This window comes from Semicossyphus pulcher, unplaced genomic scaffold (genome assembly GCF_022749685.1).
Source record: "Semicossyphus pulcher isolate SPU_LCO1_2020_fin unplaced genomic scaffold, fSemPul1.0.p SCAF_7, whole genome shotgun sequence".
Lineage (NCBI taxonomy): Eukaryota > Metazoa > Chordata > Actinopteri > Labriformes > Labridae > Semicossyphus > Semicossyphus pulcher.
In genome coordinates, this window is record NW_027211748.1 from 8,714 (window position 1) to 30,365 (window position 21,652).

Genomic DNA, 21,652 nt, shown 5'->3' on the forward strand with positions numbered 1-21,652 from the left:
GTGCTATGTCCTTATCCAGGCTATAAAAATGCTTTAATATTTCAAAATTACTAAAAAATTATGATTAAGATGAGAAACCTGTATTTTATGTCTCAAAGGCACTCATTGAAACAATAAAGCACGTTTTGAGCTTCTGTCGCTGAATTAGGCATCTTTCGACAACCAGTCCATGCCATCCACACTTTATTGCATCTTTACCAAAGACGCTCAAATGCTGTTTTCGACCTCCTCTCGCCAAAAGAAGTGCATTTTAACAATTTTCATAGGTTAAGGTGCTATGTCCTTATCCAGGATTAAAAAAATATTTAATATTTCAAAATTACTAAAAATTATGATTAAGATGAGAAACCTGTATTTTATGTCTCAAAGGCACTCATTGAAACAATAAAGCACGTTTTGAGATTCTCTAACTAAATTAGGCATCTTTCGACAAGTATAACAGTACACGCTATATGAACCTTACTGCATCTTTACCAAAGACGCTCAAATGCTGTTTTCGACCTCCTCTCGCCAAAAGAAGTGCATTTTAACACTTTTCATAGGTTAAGGTGCTATGTCCTTATCCAGGATTAAAACAATATTTAATATTTCAAAATTACTAAAAATTATGATTAAGATGAGAAACCTGTATTTTATGTCTCAAAGGCACTCATTGAAACAATAAAGCACGTTTTGAGCTTCTGTCGCTGAATTAGGCATCTTTAGAACCAACCAGTCAAAGCAATCCTCACTTTACTGCATCTTTACCAAAGACGCTCAAATGCTGTTTTCGACCTCCTCTCGCCAAAAGAAGTGCATTTTAACACTTTTCATAGGTTAAGGTGCTATGTCCTTATCCAGGCTATAAAATACTTTAATATTTCAAAATGACTAAAAATTATGATTAAGATGAGAAACCTGTATTGTATGTCTCAAAGGCACTCATTGAAACAATAAAGCACGTTTTGAGCTTCTGTCGCTGAATTAGGCATCTTTCGACAACCAGTCAAAGCAATCCTCACTTTACTGCATCTTTACCAAAGACGCTCAAATGCTGTTTTCGACCTCCTCTCGCCAAAAGAAGTGCATTTTAACACTTTTCATAGGTTAAGGTGCTATGTCCTTATCCAGGATTAAAAAAAGATTTAATATTTCAAAATTATTAAAAAATATGATTAAGATGAGAAACCTGTATTTTATGTCTCAAAGGGCACTCATTGAAACAATAAAGCACGTTTTGAGCTTCTGTCGCTTAATTAGGCATCTTTCGACAACCAGTCAAAGCAATCCTCACTTTACTGCATCTTTACCAAAGACGCTCAAATGCTGTTTTCGACCTCCTCTCGCCAAAAGAAGTGCATTTTTACACTTTTCATAGGTTAAGGTGCTATGTCCTTATCCAGGATTAAAAAAATATTTAATATTTCAAAATTACTAAAAAATATTATTAAGATGAGAAACCTGTATTTTATGTCTCAAAGGCACTCATTGAAACAATAAAGCACGTTTTGAGCTTCTGTCGCTGAATTAGGCATCTTTCGACAACCAGTCAAAGCAATCCTCACTTTACTGCATCTTTACCAAAGACGCTCAAATGCTGTTTTCGACCTCCTCTCGCCAAAAGAAGTGCATTTTAACACTTTTCATAGGTTAAGGTGCTATGTCCTTATCCAGGATTAAAAAACTATTTAATATTTCAAAATGACTAAAAATTATGATTAAGATGAGAAACCTGTATTTTATGTCTCAAAGTCTCAAAGCACGTTTTGAGATTCTCTAACTGAATTAGGCATCTTTCGACAAGTATAACAGTACACGCTATATGAACCTTACTGCATCTTTACCAAAGACGCTCAAATGCTGTTTTCGACCTCCTCTCGCCAAAAGAAGTGCATTTTAACACTTTTCATAGGTTAAGATGCTATGTCCTTATCCAGGCTATAAAAATGCTTTAATATTTCAAAATGACTAAAAATTATGATTAAGATGAGAAACCTGTATTTTATGTCTCAAAGGCACTCATTGAAACAATAAAGCACGTTTTGAACTTCTGTCGCTGAATTAGGCATCTTTCGACAACCAGTCAAAGCAATCCTCACTTTACTGCATCTTTACCAAAGACGCTCAGATGCTGTTTTCGACCTCCTCTCGCCAAAAGAAGTGCATTTTAACACTTTTCATAGGTTAAGGTGCTATGTCCTTATCCAGGCTATAAAAATGCTTTAATATTTCAAAATTACTAAAAAATTATGATTAAGATGAGAAACCTGTATTTTATGTCTCAAAGGCACTCATTGAAACAATAAAGCACGTTTTGAGCTTCTGTCGCTGAATTAGGCATCTTTCGACAACCAGTCCATGCCATCCACACTTTATTGCATCTTTACCAAAGACGCTCAAATGCTGTTTTCGACCTCCTCTCGCCAAAAGAAGTGCATTTTAACAATTTTCATAGGTTAAGGTGCTATGTCCTTATCCAGGATTAAAAAAATATTTAATATTTCAAAATTACTAAAAATTATGATTAAGATGAGAAACCTGTATTTTATGTCTCAAAGGCACTCATTGAAACAATAAAGCACGTTTTGAGATTCTCTAACTAAATTAGGCATCTTTCGACAAGTATAACAGTACACGCTATATGAACCTTACTGCATCTTTACCAAAGACGCTCAAATGCTGTTTTCGACCTCCTCTCGCCAAAAGAAGTGCATTTTAACACTTTTCATAGGTTAAGGTGCTATGTCCTTATCCAGGATTAAAAAAATATTTAATATTTCAAAATGACTAAAAATTATGATTAAGATGAGAAACCTGTATTTTATGTCTCAAAGGCACTCATTGAAACAATAAAGCACGTTTTGAGCTTCTGTCGCTGAATTAGGCATCTTTCGACAACCAGTCCATGCCATCCACACTTTATTGCATCTTTACCAAAGACGCTCAAATGCTGTTTTCGACCTCCTCTCGCCAAAGTGCATTTTAACAATTTTCATAGGTTAAGGTGCTATGTCCTTATCCAGGATTAAAAAAATATTTAATATTTCAAAATGACTAAAAATTATGATTAAGATGAGAAACCTGTATTTTATGTCTCAAAGGCACTCATTGAAACAATAAAGCACGTTTTGAGATTCTCTAACTAAATTAGGCATCTTTCGACAACCAGTCAAAGCAATCCTCACTTTACTGCATCTTTACCAAAGACGCTCAAATGCTGTTTTCGACCTCCTCTCGCCAAAAGAAGTGCATTTTAACAATTTTCATAGGTTAAGGTGCTATGTCCTTATCCAGGATTAAAAAAATATTTAATATTTCAAAATGACTAAAAATTATGATTAAGATGAGAAACCTGTATTTTATGTCTCAAAGGCACTCATTGAAACAATAAAGCACGTTTTGAGCTTCTGTCGCTGAATTAGGCATCTTTCGACAAACAGTCCATGCCATCCACACTTATTGCATCTTTACCAAAGACGCTCAAATGCTGTTTTCGACCTCCTCTCGCCAAAAGAAGTGCATTTTAACACTTTTCATAGGTTAAGGTGCTATGTCCTTATCCAGGCTATAAAATACTTTAATATTTCAAAATGACTAAAAATTATGATTAAGATGAGAAACCTGTATTTTATGTCTCAAAGGCACTCATTGAAACAATAAAGCACGTTTTGAGCTTCTGTCGCTGAATTAGGCATCTTTCGACAACCAGTCAAAGCAATCCTCACTTTACTGCATCTTTACCAAAGACGCTCAAATGCTGTTTTCGACCTCCTCTCGCCAAAAGAAGTGCATTTTAACACTTTTCATAGGTTAAGGTGCTATGTCCTTATCCAGGATTAAAAAAATATTTAATATTTCAAAATTACTAAAAATTATGATTAAGATGAGAAACCTGTATTTTATGTCTCATAGGCACTCATTGAAACAATAAAGCACGTTTTGAGCTTCTGTCGCTGAATTAGGCATCTTTCGACAACCAGTCCCATGCCATCCACACTTTATTGCATCTTTACCAAAGACGCTCAAATGCTGTTTTCGACCTCCTCTCGCCAAAAGAAGTGCATTTTAACAATTTTCATAGGTTAAGGTGCTATGTCCTTATCCAGGATTAAAAAAATATTTAATATTTCAAAATGACTAAAAATTATGATTAAGATGAGAAACCTGTATTTTATGTCTCAAAGGCACTCATTGAAACAATAAAGCACGTTTTGAGATTCTCTAACTAAATTAGGCATCTTTCGACAACCAGTCAAAGCAATCCTCACTTTACTGCATCTTTACCAAAGACGCTCAAATGCTGTTTTCGACCTCCTCTCGCCAAAAGAAGTGCATTTTAACACTTTTCATAGGTTAAGGTGCTATGTCCTTATCCAGGATTAAAAAAATATTTAATATTTCAAAATGACTAAAAATTATGATTAAGATGAGAAACCTGTATTTTATGTCTCAAAGTCTCAAAGCACGTTTTGAGATTCTCTAACTGAATTAGGCATCTTTCGACAAGTATAACAGTACACGCTATATGAACCTTACTGCATCTTTACCAAAGACGCTCAGATGCTGTTTTCGACCTCCTCTCGCCAAAAGAAGTGCATTTTAACACTTTTCATAGGTTAAGGTGCTATGTCCTTATCCAGGCTATAAAAATGCTTTAATATTTCAAAATTACTAAAAAATTATGATTAAGATGAGAAACCTGTATTTTATGTCTCAAAGGCACTCATTGAAACAATAAAGCACGTTTTGAGCTTCTGTCGCTGAATTAGGCATCTTTCGACAACCAGTCCATGCCATCCACACTTTATTGCATCTTTACCAAAGACGCTCAAATGCTGTTTTCGACCTCCTCTCGCCAAAAGAAGTGCATTTTAACAATTTTCATAGGTTAAGGTGCTATGTCCTTATCCAGGATTAAAAAAATATTTAATATTTCAAAATTACTAAAAATTATGATTAAGATGAGAAACCTGTATTTTATGTCTCAAAGGCACTCATTGAAACAATAAAGCACGTTTTGAGATTCTCTAACTAAATTAGGCATCTTTCGACAAGTATAACAGTACACGCTATATGAACCTTACTGCATCTTTACCAAAGACGCTCAAATGCTGTTTTCGACCTCCTCTCGCCAAAAGAAGTGCATTTTAACACTTTTCATAGGTTAAGGTGCTATGTCCTTATCCAGGATTAAAACAATATTTAATATTTCAAAATTACTAAAAATTATGATTAAGATGAGAAACCTGTATTTTATGTCTCAAAGGCACTCATTGAAACAATAAAGCACGTTTTGAGCTTCTGTCGCTGAATTAGGCATCTTTAGACAACCAGTCAAAGCAATCCTCACTTTACTGCATCTTTACCAAAGACGCTCAAATGCTGTTTTCGACCTCCTCTCGCCAAAAGAAGTGCATTTTAACACTTTTCATAGGTTAAGGTGCTATGTCCTTATCCAGGCTATAAAATACTTTAATATTTCAAAATGACTAAAAATTATGATTAAGATGAGAAACCTGTATTGTATGTCTCAAAGGCACTCATTGAAACAATAAAGCACGTTTTGAGCTTCTGTCGCTGAATTAGGCATCTTTCGACAACCAGTCAAAGCAATCCTCACTTTACTGCATCTTTACCAAAGACGCTCAAATGCTGTTTTCGACCTCCTCTCGCCAAAAGAAGTGCATTTTAACACTTTTCATAGGTTAAGGTGCTATGTCCTTATCCAGGATTAAAAAAAGATTTAATATTTCAAAATTATTAAAAAATATGATTAAGATGAGAAACCTGTATTTTATGTCTCAAAGGCACTCATTGAAACAATAAAGCACGTTTTGAGCTTCTGTCGCTTAATTAGGCATCTTTCGACAACCAGTCAAAGCAATCCTCACTTTACTGCATCTTTACCAAAGACGCTCAAATGCTGTTTTCGACCTCCTCTCGCCAAAAGAAGTGCATTTTTACACTTTTCATAGGTTAAGGTGCTATGTCCTTATCCAGGATTAAAAAAATATTTAATATTTCAAAATTACTAAAAAATATTATTAAGATGAGAAACCTGTATTTTATGTCTCAAAGGCACTCATTGAAACAATAAAGCACGTTTTGAGCTTCTGTCGCTGAATTAGGCATCTTTCGACAACCAGTCAAAGCAATCCTCACTTTACTGCATCTTTACCAAAGACGCTCAAATGCTGTTTTCGACCTCCTCTCGCCAAAAGAAGTGCATTTTAACACTTTTCATAGGTTAAGGTGCTATGTCCTTATCCAGGATTAAAAAACTATTTAATATTTCAAAATGACTAAAAATTATGATTAAGATGAGAAACCTGTATTTTATGTCTCAAAGTCTCAAAGCACGTTTTGAGATTCTCTAACTGAATTAGGCATCTTTCGACAAGTATAACAGTACACGCTATATGAACCTTACTGCATCTTTACCAAAGACGCTCAAATGCTGTTTTCGACCTCCTCTCGCCAAAAGAAGTGCATTTTAACACTTTTCATAGGTTAAGATGCTATGTCCTTATCCAGGCTATAAAAATGCTTTAATATTTCAAAATGACTAAAAATTATGATTAAGATGAGAAACCTGTATTTTATGTCTCAAAGGCACTCATTGAAACAATAAAGCACGTTTTGAACTTCTGTCGCTGAATTAGGCATCTTTCGACAACCAGTCAAAGCAATCCTCACTTTACTGCATCTTTACCAAAGACGCTCAGATGCTGTTTTCGACCTCCTCTCGCCAAAAGAAGTGCATTTTAACACTTTTCATAGGTTAAGGTGCTATGTCCTTATCCAGGCTATAAAAATGCTTTAATATTTCAAAATTACTAAAAAATTATGATTAAGATGAGAAACCTGTATTTTATGTCTCAAAGGCACTCATTGAAACAATAAAGCACGTTTTGAGCTTCTGTCGCTGAATTAGGCATCTTTCGACAACCAGTCCATGCCATCCACACTTTATTGCATCTTTACCAAAGACGCTCAAATGCTGTTTTCGACCTCCTCTCGCCAAAAGAAGTGCATTTTAACAATTTTCATAGGTTAAGGTGCTATGTCCTTATCCAGGATTAAAAAAATATTTAATATTTCAAAATTACTAAAAATTATGATTAAGATGAGAAACCTGTATTTTATGTCTCAAAGGCACTCATTGAAACAATAAAGCACGTTTTGAGATTCTCTAACTAAATTAGGCATCTTTCGACAAGTATAACAGTACACGCTATATGAACCTTACTGCATCTTTACCAAAGACGCTCAAATGCTGTTTTCGACCTCCTCTCGCCAAAAGAAGTGCATTTTAACACTTTTCATAGGTTAAGATGCTATGTCCTTATCCAGGCTATAAAAATGCTTTAATATTTCAAAATGACTAAAAATTATGATTAAGATGAGAAACCTGTATTTTATGTCTCAAAGGCACTCATTGAAACAATAAAGCACGTTTTGAACTTCTGTCGCTGAATTAGGCATCTTTCGACAACCAGTCAAAGCAATCCTCACTTTACTGCATCTTTACCAAAGACGCTCAGATGCTGTTTTCGACCTCCTCTCGCCAAAAGAAGTGCATTTTAACACTTTTCATAGGTTAAGGTGCTATGTCCTTATCCAGGATTAAAACAATATTTAATATTTCAAAATTACTAAAAATTATGATTAAGATGAGAAACCTGTATTTTATGTCTCAAAGGCACTCATTGAAACAATAAAGCACGTTTTGAGCTTCTGTCGCTGAATTAGGCATCTTTAGACAACCAGTCAAAGCAATCCTCACTTTACTGCATCTTTACCAAAGACGCTCAAATGCTGTTTTCGACCTCCTCTCGCCAAAAGAAGTGCATTTTAACACTTTTCATAGGTTAAGGTGCTATGTCCTTATCCAGGCTATAAAATACTTTAATATTTCAAAATGACTAAAAATTATGATTAAGATGAGAAACCTGTATTGTATGTCTCAAAGGCACTCATTGAAACAATAAAGCACGTTTTGAGCTTCTGTCGCTGAATTAGGCATCTTTCGACAACCAGTCAAAGCAATCCTCACTTTACTGCATCTTTACCAAAGACGCTCAAATGCTGTTTTCGACCTCCTCTCGCCAAAAGAAGTGCATTTTAACACTTTTCATAGGTTAAGGTGCTATGTCCTTATCCAGGATTAAAAAAAGATTTAATATTTCAAAATTATTAAAAAATATGATTAAGATGAGAAACCTGTATTTTATGTCTCAAAGGCACTCATTGAAACAATAAAGCACGTTTTGAGCTTCTGTCGCTTAATTAGGCATCTTTCGACAACCAGTCAAAGCAATCCTCACTTTACTGCATCTTTACCAAAGACGCTCAAATGCTGTTTTCGACCTCCTCTCGCCAAAAGAAGTGCATTTTTACACTTTTCATAGGTTAAGGTGCTATGTCCTTATCCAGGATTAAAAAAATATTTAATATTTCAAAATTACTAAAAAATATTATTAAGATGAGAAACCTGTATTTTATGTCTCAAAGGCACTCATTGAAACAATAAAGCACGTTTTGAGCTTCTGTCGCTGAATTAGGCATCTTTCGACAACCAGTCAAAGCAATCCTCACTTTACTGCATCTTTACCAAAGACGCTCAAATGCTGTTTTCGACCTCCTCTCGCCAAAAGAAGTGCATTTTAACACTTTTCATAGGTTAAGGTGCTATGTCCTTATCCAGGATTAAAAAACTATTTAATATTTCAAAATGACTAAAAATTATGATTAAGATGAGAAACCTGTATTTTATGTCTCAAAGTCTCAAAGCACGTTTTGAGATTCTCTAACTGAATTAGGCATCTTTCGACAAGTATAACAGTACACGCTATATGAACCTTACTGCATCTTTACCAAAGACGCTCAAATGCTGTTTTCGACCTCCTCTCGCCAAAAGAAGTGCATTTTAACACTTTTCATAGGTTAAGATGCTATGTCCTTATCCAGGCTATAAAAATGCTTTAATATTTCAAAATGACTAAAAATTATGATTAAGATGAGAAACCTGTATTTTATGTCTCAAAGGCACTCATTGAAACAATAAAGCACGTTTTGAACTTCTGTCGCTGAATTAGGCATCTTTCGACAACCAGTCAAAGCAATCCTCACTTTACTGCATCTTTACCAAAGACGCTCAGATGCTGTTTTCGACCTCCTCTCGCCAAAAGAAGTGCATTTTAACACTTTTCATAGGTTAAGGTGCTATGTCCTTATCCAGGCTATAAAAATGCTTTAATATTTCAAAATTACTAAAAAATTATGATTAAGATGAGAAACCTGTATTTTATGTCTCAAAGGCACTCATTGAAACAATAAAGCACGTTTTGAGCTTCTGTCGCTGAATTAGGCATCTTTCGACAACCAGTCCATGCCATCCACACTTTATTGCATCTTTACCAAAGACGCTCAAATGCTGTTTTCGACCTCCTCTCGCCAAAAGAAGTGCATTTTAACAATTTTCATAGGTTAAGGTGCTATGTCCTTATCCAGGATTAAAAAAATATTTAATATTTCAAAATTACTAAAAATTATGATTAAGATGAGAAACCTGTATTTTATGTCTCAAAGGCACTCATTGAAACAATAAAGCACGTTTTGAGATTCTCTAACTAAATTAGGCATCTTTCGACAAGTATAACAGTACACGCTATATGAACCTTACTGCATCTTTACCAAAGACGCTCAAATGCTGTTTTCGACCTCCTCTCGCCAAAAGAAGTGCATTTTAACACTTTTCATAGGTTAAGGTGCTATGTCCTTATCCAGGATTAAAAAAATATTTAATATTTCAAAATGACTAAAAATTATGATTAAGATGAGAAACCTGTATTTTATGTCTCAAAGGCACTCATTGAAACAATAAAGCACGTTTTGAGCTTCTGTCGCTGAATTAGGCATCTTTCGACAACCAGTCCATGCCATCCACACTTTATTGCATCTTTACCAAAGACGCTCAAATGCTGTTTTCGACCTCCTCTCGCCAAAGTGCATTTTAACAATTTTCATAGGTTAAGGTGCTATGTCCTTATCCAGGATTAAAAAAATATTTAATATTTCAAAATGACTAAAAATTATGATTAAGATGAGAAACCTGTATTTTATGTCTCAAAGGCACTCATTGAAACAATAAAGCACGTTTTGAGCTTCTGTCGCTGAATTAGGCATCTTTCGACAACCAGTCAAAGCAATCCTCACTTTACTGCATCTTTACCAAAGACGCTCAAATGCTGTTTTCGACCTCCTCTCGCCAAAAGAAGTGCATTTTAACACTTTTCATAGGTTAAGGTGCTATGTCCTTATCCAGGATTAAAAAAATATTTAATATTTCAAAATTACTAAAAATTATGATTAAGATGAGAAACCTGTATTTTATGTCTCATAGGCACTCATTGAAACAATAAAGCACGTTTTGAGCTTCTGTCGCTGAATTAGGCATCTTTCGACAACCAGTCCATGCCATCCACACTTTATTGCATCTTTACCAAAGACGCTCAAATGCTGTTTTCGACCTCCTCTCGCCAAAAGAAGTGCATTTTAACAATTTTCATAGGTTAAGGTGCTATGTCCTTATCCAGGATTAAAAAAATATTTAATATTTCAAAATGACTAAAAATTATGATTAAGATGAGAAACCTGTATTTTATGTCTCAAAGGCACTCATTGAAACAATAAAGCACGTTTTGAGCTTCTGTCGCTGAATTAGGCATCTTTCGACAACCAGTCAAAGCAATCCTCACTTTACTGCATCTTTACCAAAGACGCTCAAATGCTGTTTTCGACCTCCTCTCGCCAAAAGAAGTGCATTTTAACACTTTTCATAGGTTAAGGTGCTATGTCCTTATCCAGGATTAAAAAAATATTTAATATTTCAAAATGACTAAAAATTATGATTAAGATGAGAAACCTGTATTTTATGTCTCAAAGTCTCAAAGCACGTTTTGAGATTCTCTAACTGAATTAGGCATCTTTCGACAAGTATAACAGTACACGCTATATGAACCTTACTGCATCTTTACCAAAGACGCTCAGATGCTGTTTTCGACCTCCTCTCGCCAAAAGAAGTGCATTTTAACACTTTTCATAGGTTAAGGTGCTATGTCCTTATCCAGGCTATAAAAATGCTTTAATATTTCAAAATTACTAAAAAATTATGATTAAGATGAGAAACCTGTATTTTATGTCTCAAAGGCACTCATTGAAACAATAAAGCACGTTTTGAGCTTCTGTCGCTGAATTAGGCATCTTTCGACAACCAGTCCATGCCATCCACACTTTATTGCATCTTTACCAAAGACGCTCAAATGCTGTTTTCGACCTCCTCTCGCCAAAAGAAGTGCATTTTAACAATTTTCATAGGTTAAGGTGCTATGTCCTTATCCAGGATTAAAAAAATATTTAATATTTCAAAATTACTAAAAATTATGATTAAGATGAGAAACCTGTATTTTATGTCTCAAAGGCACTCATTGAAACAATAAAGCACGTTTTGAGATTCTCTAACTAAATTAGGCATCTTTCGACAAGTATAACAGTACACGCTATATGAACCTTACTGCATCTTTACCAAAGACGCTCAAATGCTGTTTTCGACCTCCTCTCGCCAAAAGAAGTGCATTTTAACACTTTTCATAGGTTAAGGTGCTATGTCCTTATCCAGGATTAAAACAATATTTAATATTTCAAAATTACTAAAAATTATGATTAAGATGAGAAACCTGTATTTTATGTCTCAAAGGCACTCATTGAAACAATAAAGCACGTTTTGAGCTTCTGTCGCTGAATTAGGCATCTTTAGACAACCAGTCAAAGCAATCCTCACTTTACTGCATCTTTACCAAAGACGCTCAAATGCTGTTTTCGACCTCCTCTCGCCAAAAGAAGTGCATTTTAACACTTTTCATAGGTTAAGGTGCTATGTCCTTATCCAGGCTATAAAATACTTTAATATTTCAAAATGACTAAAAATTATGATTAAGATGAGAAACCTGTATTGTATGTCTCAAAGGCACTCATTGAAACAATAAAGCACGTTTTGAGCTTCTGTCGCTGAATTAGGCATCTTTCGACAACCAGTCAAAGCAATCCTCACTTTACTGCATCTTTACCAAAGACGCTCAAATGCTGTTTTCGACCTCCTCTCGCCAAAAGAAGTGCATTTTAACACTTTTCATAGGTTAAGGTGCTATGTCCTTATCCAGGATTAAAAAAAGATTTAATATTTCAAAATTATTAAAAAATATGATTAAGATGAGAAACCTGTATTTTATGTCTCAAAGGCACTCATTGAAACAATAAAGCACGTTTTGAGCTTCTGTCGCTTAATTAGGCATCTTTCGACAACCAGTCAAAGCAATCCTCACTTTACTGCATCTTTACCAAAGACGCTCAAATGCTGTTTTCGACCTCCTCTCGCCAAAAGAAGTGCATTTTTACACTTTTCATAGGTTAAGGTGCTATGTCCTTATCCAGGATTAAAAAAATATTTAATATTTCAAAATTACTAAAAAATATTATTAAGATGAGAAACCTGTATTTTATGTCTCAAAGGCACTCATTGAAACAATAAAGCACGTTTTGAGCTTCTGTCGCTGAATTAGGCATCTTTCGACAACCAGTCAAAGCAATCCTCACTTTACTGCATCTTTACCAAAGACGCTCAAATGCTGTTTTCGACCTCCTCTCGCCAAAAGAAGTGCATTTTAACACTTTTCATAGGTTAAGGTGCTATGTCCTTATCCAGGATTAAAAAACTATTTAATATTTCAAAATGACTAAAAATTATGATTAAGATGAGAAACCTGTATTTTATGTCTCAAAGTCTCAAAGCACGTTTTGAGATTCTCTAACTGAATTAGGCATCTTTCGACAAGTATAACAGTACACGCTATATGAACCTTACTGCATCTTTACCAAAGACGCTCAAATGCTGTTTTCGACCTCCTCTCGCCAAAAGAAGTGCATTTTAACACTTTTCATAGGTTAAGATGCTATGTCCTTATCCAGGCTATAAAAATGCTTTAATATTTCAAAATGACTAAAAATTATGATTAAGATGAGAAACCTGTATTTTATGTCTCAAAGGCACTCATTGAAACAATAAAGCACGTTTTGAACTTCTGTCGCTGAATTAGGCATCTTTCGACAACCAGTCAAAGCAATCCTCACTTTACTGCATCTTTACCAAAGACGCTCAGATGCTGTTTTCGACCTCCTCTCGCCAAAAGAAGTGCATTTTAACACTTTTCATAGGTTAAGGTGCTATGTCCTTATCCAGGCTATAAAAATGCTTTAATATTTCAAAATTACTAAAAAATTATGATTAAGATGAGAAACCTGTATTTTATGTCTCAAAGGCACTCATTGAAACAATAAAGCACGTTTTGAGCTTCTGTCGCTGAATTAGGCATCTTTCGACAACCAGTCCATGCCATCCACACTTTATTGCATCTTTACCAAAGACGCTCAAATGCTGTTTTCGACCTCCTCTCGCCAAAAGAAGTGCATTTTAACAATTTTCATAGGTTAAGGTGCTATGTCCTTATCCAGGATTAAAAAAATATTTAATATTTCAAAATTACTAAAAATTATGATTAAGATGAGAAACCTGTATTTTATGTCTCAAAGGCACTCATTGAAACAATAAAGCACGTTTTGAGATTCTCTAACTAAATTAGGCATCTTTCGACAAGTATAACAGTACACGCTATATGAACCTTACTGCATCTTTACCAAAGACGCTCAAATGCTGTTTTCGACCTCCTCTCGCCAAAAGAAGTGCATTTTAACACTTTTCATAGGTTAAGGTGCTATGTCCTTATCCAGGATTAAAAAAATATTTAATATTTCAAAATGACTAAAAATTATGATTAAGATGAGAAACCTGTATTTTATGTCTCAAAGGCACTCATTGAAACAATAAAGCACGTTTTGAGCTTCTGTCGCTGAATTAGGCATCTTTCGACAACCAGTCCATGCCATCCACACTTTATTGCATCTTTACCAAAGACGCTCAAATGCTGTTTTCGACCTCCTCTCGCCAAAGTGCATTTTAACAATTTTCATAGGTTAAGGTGCTATGTCCTTATCCAGGATTAAAAAAATATTTAATATTTCAAAATGACTAAAAATTATGATTAAGATGAGAAACCTGTATTTTATGTCTCAAAGGCACTCATTGAAACAATAAAGCACGTTTTGAGATTCTCTAACTAAATTAGGCATCTTTCGACAACCAGTCAAAGCAATCCTCACTTTACTGCATCTTTACCAAAGACGCTCAAATGCTGTTTTCGACCTCCTCTCGCCAAAAGAAGTGCATTTTAACAATTTTCATAGGTTAAGGTGCTATGTCCTTATCCAGGATTAAAAAAATATTTAATATTTCAAAATGACTAAAAATTATGATTAAGATGAGAAACCTGTATTTTATGTCTCAAAGGCACTCATTGAAACAATAAAGCACGTTTTGAGCTTCTGTCGCTGAATTAGGCATCTTTCGACAAACAGTCCATGCCATCCACACTTTATTGCATCTTTACCAAAGACGCTCAAATGCTGTTTTCGACCTCCTCTCGCCAAAAGAAGTGCATTTTAACACTTTTCATAGGTTAAGGTGCTATGTCCTTATCCAGGCTATAAAATACTTTAATATTTCAAAATGACTAAAAATTATGATTAAGATGAGAAACCTGTATTTTATGTCTCAAAGGCACTCATTGAAACAATAAAGCACGTTTTGAGCTTCTGTCGCTGAATTAGGCATCTTTCGACAACCAGTCAAAGCAATCCTCACTTTACTGCATCTTTACCAAAGACGCTCAAATGCTGTTTTCGACCTCCTCTCGCCAAAAGAAGTGCATTTTAACACTTTTCATAGGTTAAGGTGCTATGTCCTTATCCAGGATTAAAAAAATATTTAATATTTCAAAATTACTAAAAATTATGATTAAGATGAGAAACCTGTATTTTATGTCTCATAGGCACTCATTGAAACAATAAAGCACGTTTTGAGCTTCTGTCGCTGAATTAGGCATCTTTCGACAACCAGTCCATGCCATCCACACTTTATTGCATCTTTACCAAAGACGCTCAAATGCTGTTTTCGACCTCCTCTCGCCAAAAGAAGTGCATTTTAACAATTTTCATAGGTTAAGGTGCTATGTCCTTATCCAGGATTAAAAAAATATTTAATATTTCAAAATGACTAAAAATTATGATTAAGATGAGAAACCTGTATTTTATGTCTCAAAGGCACTCATTGAAACAATAAAGCACGTTTTGAGCTTCTGTCGCTGAATTAGGCATCTTTCGACAACCAGTCAAAGCAATCCTCACTTTACTGCATCTTTACCAAAGACGCTCAAATGCTGTTTTCGACCTCCTCTCGCCAAAAGAAGTGCATTTTAACACTTTTCATAGGTTAAGGTGCTATGTCCTTATCCAGGCTATAAAATACTTTAATATTTCAAAATTACTAAAAAATTATGATTAAGATGAGAAACCTGTATTTTATGTCTCAAAGGCACTCATTGAAACAATAAAGCACGTTTTGAGCTTCTGTCGCTGAATTAGGCATCTTTCGACAACCAGTCAAAGCAATCCTCACTTTACTGCATCTTTACCAAAGACGCTCAAATGCTGTTTTCGACCTCCTCTCGCCAAAAGAAGTGCATTTTAACACTTTTCATAGGTTAAGGTGCTATGTCCTTATCCAGGATTAAAAAAATATTTAATATTTCAAAATGACTAAAAATTATGATTAAGATGAGAAACCTGTATTTTATGTCTCAAAGTCTCAAAGCACGTTTTGAGATTCTCTAACTGAATTAGGCATCTTTCGACAAGTATAACAGTACACGCTATATGAACCTTACTGCATCTTTACCAAAGACGCTCAGATGCTGTTTTCGACCTCCTCTCGCCAAAAGAAGTGCATTTTAACACTTTTCATAGGTTAAGGTGCTATGTCCTTATCCAGGCTATAAAAATGCTTTAATATTTCAAAATTACTAAAAAATTATGATTAAGATGAGAAACCTGTATTTTATGTCTCAAAGGCACTCATTGAAACAATAAAGCACGTTTTGAGCTTCTGTCGCTGAATTAGGCATCTTTCGACAACCAGTCCATGCCATCCACACTTTATTGCATCTTTACCAAAGACGCTCAAATGCTGTTTTCGACCTCCTCTCGCCAAAAGAAGTGCATTTTAACAATTTTCATAGGTTAAGGTGCTATGTCCTTATCCAGGATTAAAAAAATATTTAATATTTCAAAATTACTAAAAATTATGATTAAGATGAGAAACCTGTATTTTATGTCTCAAAGGCACTCATTGAAACAATAAAGCACGTTTTGAGATTCTCTAACTAAATTAGGCATCTTTCGACAAGTATAACAGTACACGCTATATGAACCTTACTGCATCTTTACCAAAGACGCTCAAATGCTGTTTTCGACCTCCTCTCGCCAAAAGAAGTGCATTTTAACACTTTTCATAGGTTAAGGTGCTATGTCCTTATCCAGGATTAAAACAATATTTAATATTTCAAAATTACTAAAAATTATGATTAAGATGAGAAACCTGTATTTTATGTCTCAAAGGCACTCATTGAAACAATAAAGCACGTTTTGAGCTTCTGTCGCTGAATTAGGCATCTTTAGACAACCAGTCAAAGCAATCCTCACTTTACTGCATCTTTACCAAAGACGCTCAAATGCTGTTTTCGACCTCCTCTCGCCAAAAGAAGTGCATTTTAACACTTTTCATAGGTTAAGGTGCTATGTCCTTATCCAGGCTATAAAATACTTTAATATTTCAAAATGACTAAAAATTATGATTAAGATGAGAAACCTGTATTGTATGTCTCAAAGGCACTCATTGAAACAATAAAGCACGTTTTGAGCTTCTGTCGCTGAATTAGGCATCTTTCGACAACCAGTCAAAGCAATCCTCACTTTACTGCATCTTTACCAAAGACGCTCAAATGCTGTTTTCGACCTCCTCTCGCCAAAAGAAGTGCATTTTAACACTTTTCATAGGTTAAGGTGCTATGTCCTTATCCAGGATTAAAAAAAGATTTAATATTTCAAAATTATTAAAAAATATGATTAAGATGAGAAACCTGTATTTTATGTCTCAAAGGCACTCATTGAAACAATAAAGCACGTTTTGAGCTTCTGTCGCTTAATTAGGCATCTTTCGACAACCAGTCAAAGCAATCCTCACTTTACTGCATCTTTACCAAAGACGCTCAAATGCTGTTTTCGACCTCCTCTCGCCAAAAGAAGTGCATTTTTACACTTTTCATAGGTTAAGGTGCTATGTCCTTATCCAGGATTAAAAAAATATTTAATATTTCAAAATTACTAAAAAATATTATTAAGATGAGAAACCTGTATTTTATGTCTCAAAGGCACTCATTGAAACAATAAAGCACGTTTTGAGCTTCTGTCGCTGAATTAGGCATCTTTCGACAACCAGTCAAAGCAATCCTCACTTTACTGCATCTTTACCAAAGACGCTCAAATGCTGTTTTCGACCTCCTCTCGCCAAAAGAAGTGCATTTTAACACTTTTCATAGGTTAAGGTGCTATGTCCTTATCCAGGATTAAAAAACTATTTAATATTTCAAAATGACTAAAAATTATGATTAAGATGAGAAACCTGTATTTTATGTCTCAAAGTCTCAAAGCACGTTTTGAGATTCTCTAACTGAATTAGGCATCTTTCGACAAGTATAACAGTACACGCTATATGAACCTTACTGCATCTTTACCAAAGACGCTCAAATGCTGTTTTCGACCTCCTCTCGCCAAAAGAAGTGCATTTTAACACTTTTCATAGGTTAAGATGCTATGTCCTTATCCAGGCTATAAAAATGCTTTAATATTTCAAAATGACTAAAAATTATGATTAAGATGAGAAACCTGTATTTTATGTCTCAAAGGCACTCATTGAAACAATAAAGCACGTTTTGAACTTCTGTCGCTGAATTAGGCATCTTTCGACAACCAGTCAAAGCAATCCTCACTTTACTGCATCTTTACCAAAGACGCTCAGATGCTGTTTTCGACCTCCTCTCGCCAAAAGAAGTGCATTTTAACACTTTTCATAGGTTAAGGTGCTATGTCCTTATCCAGGCTATAAAAATGCTTTAATATTTCAAAATTACTAAAAAATTATGATTAAGATGAGAAACCTGTATTTTATGTCTCAAAGGCACTCATTGAAACAATAAAGCACGTTTTGAGCTTCTGTCGCTGAATTAGGCATCTTTCGACAACCAGTCCATGCCATCCACACTTTATTGCATCTTTACCAAAGACGCTCAAATGCTGTTTTCGACCTCCTCTCGCCAAAAGAAGTGCATTTTAACAATTTTCATAGGTTAAGGTGCTATGTCCTTATCCAGGATTAAAAAAATATTTAATATTTCAAAATTACTAAAAATTATGATTAAGATGAGAAACCTGTATTTTATGTCTCAAAGGCACTCATTGAAACAATAAAGCACGTTTTGAGATTCTCTAACTAAATTAGGCATCTTTCGACAAGTATAACAGTACACGCTATATGAACCTTACTGCATCTTTACCAAAGACGCTCAAATGCTGTTTTCGACCTCCTCTCGCCAAAAGAAGTGCATTTTAACACTTTTCATAGGTTAAGGTGCTATGTCCTTATCCAGGATTAAAAAAATATTTAATATTTCAAAATGACTAAAAATTATGATTAAGATGAGAAACCTGTATTTTATGTCTCAAAGGCACTCATTGAAACAATAAAGCACGTTTTGAGCTTCTGTCGCTGAATTAGGCATCTTTCGACAACCAGTCCATGCCATCCACACTTTATTGCATCTTTACCAAAGACGCTCAAATGCTGTTTTCGACCTCCTCTCGCCAAAGTGCATTTTAACAATTTTCATAGGTTAAGGTGCTATGTCCTTATCCAGGATTAAAAAAATATTTAATATTTCAAAATGACTAAAAATTATGATTAAGATGAGAAACCTGTATTTTATGTCTCAAAGGCACTCATTGAAACAATAAAGCACGTTTTGAGATTCTCTAACTAAATTAGGCATCTTTCGACAACCAGTCAAAGCAATCCTCACTTTACTGCATCTTTACCAAAGACGCTCAAATGCTGTTTTCGACCTCCTCTCGCCAAAAGAAGTGCATTTTAACAATTTTCATAGGTTAAGGTGCTATGTCCTTATCCAGGATTAAAAAAATATTTAATATTTCAAAATGACTAAAAATTATGATTAAGATGAGAAACCTGTATTTTATGTCTCAAAGGCACTCATTGAAACAATAAAGCACGTTTTGAGCTTCTGTCGCTGAATTAGGCATCTTTCGACAAACAGTCCATGCCATCCACACTTTATTGCATCTTTACCAAAGACGCTCAAATGCTGTTTTCGACCTCCTCTCGCCAAAAGAAGTGCATTTTAACACTTTTCATAGGTTAAGGTGCTATGTCCTTATCCAGGCTATAAAATACTTTAATATTTCAAAATGACTAAAAATTATGATTAAGATGAGAAACCTGTATTTTATGTCTCAAAGGCACTCATTGAAACAATAAAGCACGTTTTGAGCTTCTGTCGCTGAATTAGGCATCTTTCGACAACCAGTCAAAGCAATCCTCACTTTACTGCATCTTTACCAAAGACGCTCAAATGCTGTTTTCGACCTCCTCTCGCCAAAAGAAGTGCATTTTAACACTTTTCATAGGTTAAGGTGCTATGTCCTTATCCAGGCTATAAAAATGCTTTAATATTTCAAAATTACTAAAAAATTATGATTAAGATGAGAAACCTGTATTTTATGTCTCAAAGGCACTCATTGAAACAATAAAGCACGTTTTGAGCTTCTGTCGCTGATTTAGGCATCTTTCGACAACCAGTCCATGCCATCCACACTTTATTGCATCTTTACCAAAGACGCTCAAATGCTGTTTTCGACCTCCTCTCGCCAAAAGAAGTGCATTTTAACAATTTTCATAGGTTAAGGTGCTATGTCCTTATCCAGGATTAAAAAAATATTTAATATTTCAAAATGACTAAAAATTATGATTAAGATGAGAAACCTGTATTTTATGTCTCAAAGGCACTCATTGAAACAATAAAGCACGTTTTGAGATTCTCTAACAAAATTAGGCATCTTTCGACAAGTATAACAGTACACGCTATATGAACCTTACTGCATCTTTACCAAAGACGCTCAAATGCTGTTTTCGACCTCCTCTCGCCAAAAGAAGTGCATTTTAACACTTTTCATAGGTTAAGGTGCTATGTCCTTATCCAGGCTATAAAATACTTTAATATTTCAAAATGACTAAAAATTATGATTAAGATGAGAAACCTGTATTTTATGTCTCAAAGGCACTCATTGAAACAATAAAGCACGTTTTGAGCTTCTGTCGCTGAATTAGGCATCTTTCGACAACCAGTCAAAGCAATCCTCACTTTACTGCATCTTTACCAAAGACGCTCAAATGCTGTTTTCGACCTCCTCTCGCCAAAAGAAGTGCATTTTAACACTTTTCATAGGTTAAGGTGCTATGTCCTTATCCAGGATTAAAAAAATATTTAATATTTCAAAATTACTAAAAATTATGATTAAGATGAGAAACCTGTATTTTATGTCTCATAGGCACTCATTGAAACAATAAAGCACGTTTTGAGCTTCTGTCGCTGAATTAGGCATCTTTCGACAACCAGTCCATGCCATCCACACTTTATTGCATCTTTACCAAAGACGCTCAAATGCTGTTTTCGACCTCCTCTCGCCAAAAGAAGTGCATTTTAACAATTTTCATAGGTTAAGGTGCTATGTCCTTATCCAGGATTAAAAAAATATTTAATATTTCAAAATTACTAAAAATTATGATTAAGATGAGAAACCTGTATTTTATGTCTCAAAGGCACTCATTGAAACAATAAAGCACGTTTTGAGATTCTCAAACTAAATTAGGCATCTTTCGACAAGTATAACAGTACACGCTATATGAACCTTACTGCATCTTTACCAAAGACGCTCAAATGCTGTTTTCGACCTCCTCTCGCCAAAAGAAGTGCATTTTAACACTTTTCATAGGTTAAGGTGCTATGTCCTTATCCAGGATTAAAAAAATATTTAATATTTCAAAATGACTAAAAATTATGATTAAGATGAGAAACCTGTATTTTATGTCTCAAAGTCTCAAAACACGTTTTGAGATTCTCTAACTGAATTAGGCATCTTTCGACAAGTATAACAGTACACGCTATATGAACCTTACTGCATCTTTACCAAAGACGCTCAAATGCTGTTTTCGACCTCCTCTCGCCAAAAGAAGTGCATTTTAACACTTTTCATAGGTTAAGGTGCTATGTCCTTATCCAGGATTAAAAAAATATTTAATATTTCAAAATTACTAAAAATTATGATTAAGATGAGAAACCTGTATTTTATGTCTCATAGGCACTCATTGAAACAATAAAGCACGTTTTGAGCTTCTGTCGCTGAATTAGGCATCTTTCGACAACCAGTCAAAGCAATCCTCACTTTACTGCATCTTTACCAAAGACGCTCAGATGCTGTTTTCGACCTCCTCTCGCCAAAAGAAGTGCATTTTAACACTTTTCATAGGTTAAGG